General features: G+C 31.2%; 1 pseudogene; it reads left to right on the top strand.

Annotated features, from left to right (window-relative positions):
* The first annotated feature begins 1329 nt into the window (after positions 1-1329).
* On the top strand, positions 1330-6382 carry LOC107058171 (pentatricopeptide repeat-containing protein At3g51320-like; annotated as a pseudogene).
* The last annotated feature ends 265 nt before the right edge of the window (positions 6383-6647 follow it).

Genomic DNA, 6647 nt, shown 5'->3' with positions numbered 1-6647 from the left:
TTACAAATTATTTAGAGAGAGTTGTTTGTTACTAAATAAATCCAACACAAATTAATACAATATTTGAAATGTGAGATGTTTAACATTAACTAATTGGTTATTTTAATTATTTTTGGTTTGAACAATTTATAAAATTGCATACATATTAAAACTACAACTTGCAATTTTTATGTGTAAATGTAGATGGTTTATTCAATTTTGTTATTGTTTACCATCTTTTCAATTTTAAAAGTTGATAGTTTATCTTTTATAATTTGAAAATTGACATTTTGTAAGTGATTCAATTTTACTAAGATGACAATTATTTATCCTCAAATAATTTAAGTGAAAAAAAGGCAAACATGACAACAAAATTGTTCTTCTAATAGCTAGTTAGAAGGCCATAAAAAATAATATTTGTCCATCAATTATTTACATTAACCCAATTACATAATAATTCAAGGGTATAATTGGAAAGAAGTTTTTTATAAAGTTTTAATCCAAACACAAGATGAGGTGAGAAATAATGAACCAAACATTTGATAAAAATAAACCCTGCATTACTAATTCCTTCACTATTAATCTCAGCATTACTAATCCCAGCACTACTAACTCCTGCATTATTAATATTTGTACCAAACGACCCCTTACTATCTTGTTCATTAATTTTATTAATATTTATTGTTTCTTTTGCTTTGATTCCGTATTATTTATGATTGTTATTGTTTTCTTCTTTTTGCTTTTAGCATGTCTTCTTACTACTTTATTTCTTTCTAAGACTTAATCTTGATATGTTTTACTTGACTTGACAGGTGTGAGATCTTTTGTAAAAATTGTACGACTTAACTCAAAGCAGATAATATCACATAACACTATAAATATATCTTGGATTAATTTATTTCAATAGATACAAATTACATGCGAAGGAAAAATAATGATGAAGTAGATGTTTTTTGAAATAGATAAAAGAACCTTCACATTTTTTATTTATTTTTAATAATAAATTGTGATCTGTTTAGAAAACAAATTACATGTCTAATGGGAAATCCACACTATAATAATCAGAGACTTATGAATTCCATCATTTTCTTCATATTTTATTTGTATATTTTGTGGGAGTTGTTGTAGGGCTAAAATAATAATTAAGAAGTCATTTTTAAGTTTATGGTGTAAAATATTACTAATTGTATAATTTAAATATTTCTAGTGGAAGCATAAGGATGCCAAATTGCCAAGTGGTAATCAAAGTAATAATTAAGTGTTTAATTAATTTTTTTGAAAAAAGTAGGAGGTTATAATCAAAGTTATCAGAATAATTTTGTATTTATATATTTCCTTCCACTTGCAACCATGATGTGGAAATTGCAGAAACTTCAAGCCAGGTTCAATAACCCAAAATAATAATAATAATAATAATAATAATAATAAATTAATAATAAGAAAAAGGACAAGAAATTAAAATATGGGCCATTACACCTGTAAATGTACAAAAATGTTTTTTTAAATAATCAGAGGAAGAAAATGGATGGTAGCTTACATAATTTTACATCCACTCACCAGAAAATATTACTCTCGATTTCATTTTATATGAGTTATTTTGATTTGGCACGGAGTTTAAAAAATTTAAAAAATAAAATTTATGATTTGAAATAAGTGATATATATTTGTGTAGCTAGAAATCAATTCATTAAATGTGAATTGAATATTTTAAAGTTATATTGTTATTATCTAAAAAGCTAATTATTAAAAACAAAATTTCTCCCCTTAATAGGGGCCTAATTATTACCAAAAAAAATTATGTTTGCCTTGGTCAACTTTTGTGGTACCACTAAGGGCCAAATTTTCCCCTTAAAATAAAAGAGAAAAAAGTCATATTTGTTCATTTATTATAAAAGAAAATTTATAATATTATTGTGCGTTATACTTACGTTTATATATTTTTATAATGTTATACTATTAATCAAGATATGTTTTTAAAAATTTAAAAGTGACTCAATATTATTATATTAACCTATTTATTTCAACTAAAAAATGACATGCTAGCTCATTATATTAACTCTTCTTTTCATTGTTACCCAAAGGCCAAGTCATCAACACAATCATCATCGTTACTAGCATAAATCATCTATACATCTTTCATTTTTCATAAAAAGTGAAATTTATTTTACCGCTTATTCAATTAAAAAAAATAATCGCTAAAAAATCAAAATATCGATGATTTTGAATTTTGGCGAAAGAAGAGAATTTGATGTAGAGGGTTGACAATTTGACATGATATATTGGCTAAAATGAATGGGGATTAACGAAGGAGGAGTAGATTTGAGTTATGTTTAATAATTTTAAGAACGTATATGGATTGATATTATATCATTTATGATATCTATAGCTCGATATTATAATCGAGGGTAATATTATTATTATTTTTTAATTGTAGAGGAAAAATATAACTCTTTTATAATAAAGGAGTCAAATATGTTTTTGAACTATATGAAAATGAATAAATTTATTCTCTATCAATAGTTGTTAAATATACCCTCGTCGTTATTCAAATGTGCTAAATTGCCCATATTTTCAAACAACGGAAGCTTAGCATCTTGTGATGCCACACGTTCCATAATGAAGGAATAATATTGGATAATTTTAAACCTTTCATATAGTTTAGAGATAACTTTAATCTTTTTTGGTATGTAGTTTCTGCTATTTATTTTTATATTTTTTATTTGTATCTAGTGTAATCTTTTGATGTTTATAATCACAAATTTTCTACTAGTTAAATCTAACAAAATAAAGTTTGACAATTTTTTAAAAAAGACTAAAAATGTTAATTTTAACAAATTTAAAGAAAGAAAATTGTTAAATGCATATTTAACAGACTATTTTGAACAACCAATCAAACATAGGTGACCATTTTGTCATTTTACAAAAACATGTAATACACGTTCATTTGCTTGCTCCAACACCGCAGGAACCATTGACACCCTCCATTTTTGTTTGCTTGGATTTATTGTTTTTGCTTAATCTGATGAAAATCTTGAAAAAAATCTGCAAATTTGATAAAGCTCTCATCTTTCTTTGTAAATATCTCTTTTGGAGTTTCAGGCATAGTCGAACAGTGAAGAACAAAGAGGGAATATGCTCCAATATCAATGGCAAGAATGTGCAGTGGAGCAGAAAACAATGAGACATAGAAAAATTGCTGACAGGTTCAAAATAGTTATGGGGTTTTGCAGGTTCAGAATTCTTTGGTGCATTGCTATGTTTGTTGTGGGTTTATTTGTCTTGCTAGGCAGGTGTTCGATGAAATGACTGAGAGGGATGTTGTGTCGTGGAATAGCATTGTGAATGGATATGTGAAAGTAGTTGTTGGACAACAGTTTTTTGATGAAATGCCTCAGAGGAATTTAGTTGGGTGGAATGTCATGGTGACTGGGTATTTGAATTCTCATAAACCTGGGAAGTGCTTAAAGTTGTTCTGAGAAATGACAAGGCGGGGATTGAATGGTAACATTGCGACGATAGTTGTTGCTCTTACTGCTTGTGCTCGGTCAGCTCGAATGAATGAAGGGATCTCTGTTCATGGGTTTCTTATTAAGGTATCTAATGATTATTAGTACAACTTTAATTCAAATGTATAGTAGATGAGGAAGAGCAGAAATTGCTCGTCTAATTTTTGATAGGATGTTGGTCAAGAATATAGTATGCTGGAATGCGATGATTTTGGGTTATTGCATTCACAGGAACCCAACAGATGGGCTTAATCTGTGTGCAGACTTGGTGAGTAGTAGCTTAGAAGATACAGAAATAGATCATGTTAAGAACATGAAGCAAGGTGAAGGGGATCATGTGCTTCCAGATGAAATCACTTTTGTTGGTGTCTTATGTGCTCGTGCCCGTGAGGGACTGGTAACAGAAGCAAGGACATACTTTGGCGATACGAGTGATTTGTTTGGTGTAAAGCCCAATTTCGCACATCATTGGTGCATGGCTAATCTTCTAGCACATGTTGGTCTAATTAATGCAAGAAGCAGTAAAAATACTAAAGAACATTCCGATCGAGAGCAATTTGCCACTAACATCCTCGTTGCGGTCTGAATTGCTTGGCTTAGCTCGTTTTAGTGGGGATGTAATGTTAGGAGAACAAATTGCGAATAAGTTAATTGAACAAGATTCTGAGAAATTTTGGTGCCATTTGTTGTTGGTCAACATCTATGCTGCAGCCAGTCGTTGGGATGAAGTAGCTCAAACAAAGGAGAGGATGAAGAAGAGAGGTATGGAAAGAGTGCCTGGTTGCAGTTTAAAGGACTTAAAAAGAATTAGTTCACAACATGATAGCGACATAAACTGCAGGTATCTTTGTGTATTCTAGTTAGAGACATCTTTTGTATACTAACAGGTGGAGAGATTCCCATCATGATTTTACTGAATAGGACAATGCAGTAGTACAATTGGCTTATTGGTTTATTATCATTTTTCCCTCTAGTTATTATCACTCTTATTCTTGTTATTAACATATCAAGGAAGGTATTCTAAGAATTGCATGACGCTGACCACTGCTGGTTATTCATCTTATCGGTGTCACAGATGCTGCCTTCTCCTGTAGTTGGTGTCTTTTATTTTACATGTGGAATTGCATTTTGTTAGATGCATGACTTTACATGTTCTCATACTAAACATGGTCACAAAGTTTCTCCTACATCTTCAGGCTATATCGGCTGGGAACTTTAGTGTTACTTCACAGATAATTCTTTACGTTAAAGGAAGATTGCATTTGGCATCATTAACAAATCATATACCTTTATTGTTAAATTTAATTAGTTGGGGTACTTTCCATTTTGTGGTAAAACAATTTTTTGTTCATCCTTGAAGACTATCATTTGTTGATGTGTGTCTTCACTGGGCAGGTGTTAAAGCCTTTTTTCTTTGTGGTCCATCTTTCAAAGCACCATTGTTTCTGACTTTCTGTAAACAGGAACTTACGTAAGCGGCTTCATATTCCATCTAAAATCTTCATGCTATTAATTTGTCGTGCTTGTGAGTAATAAAAGATTGATTTGATCTGAGCAATCTTCTTCTCTAAATTAAAGAAGAAAATAAGTTGGTTCAATTAGTTACTTTCTTATCATATTTATATATGTGACAACTTGTCCATCTGCACTACTAGTCCGAGTTGATGTACTTACGTAAGAGCAAATATACTGAGTTTTGTGGTTAATTTTAACTAGTAACAGACTACTCTTTGTCAAGTGTTGCTTCTGTGCTGAGAGTTTCAGTTTTAATATGAGTAGATTTGGGGCAAGGACTTTCATTTTACAGTTTGATATTGTCAAAGTTACCTTTCCTTTTTTTGGTAGATATATAGATTTTTTTTACTGGAAGTAATAGAATTGAACTGTATAAGAAGGCTTTTAACCATTTTAGCTTAACTTGATGAGCTAGCTATACAGAGAGCCAATGCTAGATCAATGCCTGACAACGTCTCTAAGTTAATCCACCAGAATATCTTTGAAATTTTACGCAAACCTTTAAACTGGGTACCCCATGTCTTAGAATTCAAATTCATTGAGCATAAATTAAACATCTTATTACTATTTTCTTCATTTGAAATACATTTGTCTGTGCTTCTTTGATACTGTGGGGGGCTAAGAAAGGAGAACTTTAGAATGCATGAAACGCAGCTTCTGTGGAAGCTTGTGATGCAGTCTAATTCCTTGAGACTGTTCTGCTGGCGTTACACGTGCAGAAGGAGCTTCGGAAACATCTAAACATCATGGTAAGCTCCTTCATGCATTTGGTGTGAATACTGAATATTTTTTCTTTTTATTTGAGATATAACAAATTGTATACACTTGTGATCTCAGGCATCCTGTTGATTATTCCTCTCTTTAGTCTAAAGCTGTGCCCTTGTCTAAGAGTGGTGCAAAGTAGAGCTCATGGTATGCCTTTACAGGAAAACAGCACCAAGATGTTGAGGTCATGGTATTCCCTATTTCATCTGCAGATGATGTCCTCTTCGCCGAAAGGTGCAAGTAGCATGTTTTCTTTTTGTTAGTCAGATGTCTCCGAGGGGATACAAGTAGCACGCCTTGATGATAAAACGAGAGAAGGTAAGCTTTAGATGGTTCGGACATGTCTTTCGTGGACATACAAATGCATCTGTTCGTAATTGTGAAACTATGATGAGTGAAGGTGTTAAGAGGGGCAAGGTAGACCTAAAATCATATTTGAATGAAGTCTCCAAAGACCTATAATTTCTTGAAATCAATGCAGACTTGGCTAAAGATATGGCACGATGGAAGAGAAAGATCCATAGAAAGATTCATATGGGTGATATCTACTAGTTGGAAATAGGTTTAAAGTATTCTTAGTACGCCGATTTTAACCTATTATCATAAATTTATGTATAGAACTTTCAATATTACTATTTATATATATATATATATTTTTGAACTTATTTTTTACTTTTATTTCTAATTACTATGATGATTACATGAGTTCAACTTAAATGAAGAAACACGATCAATGAGTATTCATATAGCTAATTTCAATTTGTTTGGGATTGCTGCATATTTGTTGTAGTTTTTGCATGATGTCCCTCAACACTAGTGAACTAACTCATGCTTTTGCGCGGTCACGAGAGAGAATTGAAATCTCGGGGGTCGTAATGTGAG

The sequence above is a fragment of the Solanum tuberosum genome, unplaced genomic scaffold (assembly GCF_000226075.1).
Source record: "Solanum tuberosum cultivar DM 1-3 516 R44 unplaced genomic scaffold, SolTub_3.0 scf00445, whole genome shotgun sequence".
Lineage (NCBI taxonomy): Eukaryota > Viridiplantae > Streptophyta > Magnoliopsida > Solanales > Solanaceae > Solanum > Solanum tuberosum.
The sequence above is the reverse complement of the archived record's forward strand: the minus strand, read 5'-3'. Positions and strand labels throughout refer to the sequence as shown.